Source organism: Aplysia californica, unplaced genomic scaffold (assembly GCF_000002075.1).
Source record: "Aplysia californica isolate F4 #8 unplaced genomic scaffold, AplCal3.0 scaffold00002, whole genome shotgun sequence".
Taxonomy (NCBI): Eukaryota; Metazoa; Mollusca; class Gastropoda; order Aplysiida; family Aplysiidae; genus Aplysia; species Aplysia californica.
In genome coordinates this window covers 1,190,709-1,191,901 of record NW_004797272.1, presented here as the reverse complement: position 1 = coordinate 1,191,901, position 1,193 = coordinate 1,190,709, and the positions used below count along the sequence as shown (strand labels likewise).

The window sequence follows — 1,193 nt, the reverse complement described above, 5'->3', positions numbered from 1 at the left end:
GAGAGAGAGAGAGACTGAGAGAGACAGAAAGAGCGAAGAGAAACAGAGAGAGAGAGAGAGAGAGAGAGAGAGAGAGAGAGAGAGAGAGAGAGACACAGAGAGAGACACAGAGAGAGAGAGAGAAACAGAGACAGACAGACAGAAATTTCGGATTCCAAATCACCTCCAAGACCAATCAACATGAGAAATAAAGATCCATCAATTTGAAGAAACTACCTAGCCGATGAGACAGTAACACATTTACAATCAATCAACGTAATGAGTCACGTTACCTCCGGGGGAAAAAACAAAGCAAAAACTCGGCACAACACGCTCTGTCAGTATGTTTTATGTCAAAGCCAGAAAGTAGCGGTATCGAAAATGCTCCTGGTTTCAATCCGCAAAGGGACGTTCTTAAACTCGAATTATCCGGGGGGGGGGAGACTTTCAAAGTTCCTCACCCACTTGGTTAGATCCTATCGCAGACTAACTTTAAATTCGGAGATCCGCCTCTTAACTTTCCGCGGCAACAGACTGGCTAGATCTATGTACCATGTGAATAAAGGTTAAAAAATCGCATACAGGTATACATAACATGCATACATGAGAAAATACCCCGACACATATTTATTTTAAACACACAAGTATACATTTTACTTTATTTCTATCAAAGTTACCAAGTACACGGAACCACATCAATACAGACAATGTTCTCGTGGCCTAGAGGTTAAGGTGTTGGCCTCTCATTCAAAGGTCCCGGTTTCGAATCCGGGTAGCGACCGAAAAATTTCTTCTCTAAATTTGTCTCCTTTCACCTCATTTCTCGCTCTCTAGCAATGTTCTGTCGTCTGCTTTCGTCTCCTCTTTCTGCGACCACCCCCTCACCTCCTAAGCCCCTTCCTCTGGGCTCCTGATTCTTTCTGCAGTCTTCTACTGCTACTCCTTCGCTTCTTCTTACTGCTGTCTTTCAGCCACACCCCTGATCTCCTGGTAGGAAAGACCTACACCTAGCCTTCTCGGACAAGGGCGAAAAATCTTGGAGGTCCCGTGTGCAAGTTAAAGATCCCTTGGTGGTCTCAAATCGATAAGAGTATGCTTCGGCCGCCACCCGGGCAAAATTCAAAATTTCCTACCAACTAAAAGTATTAGGTGTGTCCCGCGCGCTCATATGACCTTATGCAGTTGCGATCGCCGTAAAACACTTTACAACACCC

General features: G+C 44.8%; 1 protein-coding gene across 1 annotated transcript in view; it reads right to left on the bottom strand.

Moving 5' to 3' along the window:
• LOC101853201 (polypeptide N-acetylgalactosaminyltransferase 5) overlaps positions 1 to 1,193 on the bottom strand; it is a gene marked incomplete in the record, with an annotated part of 130,496 nt that overhangs the window by 77,314 nt on the left and 51,989 nt on the right.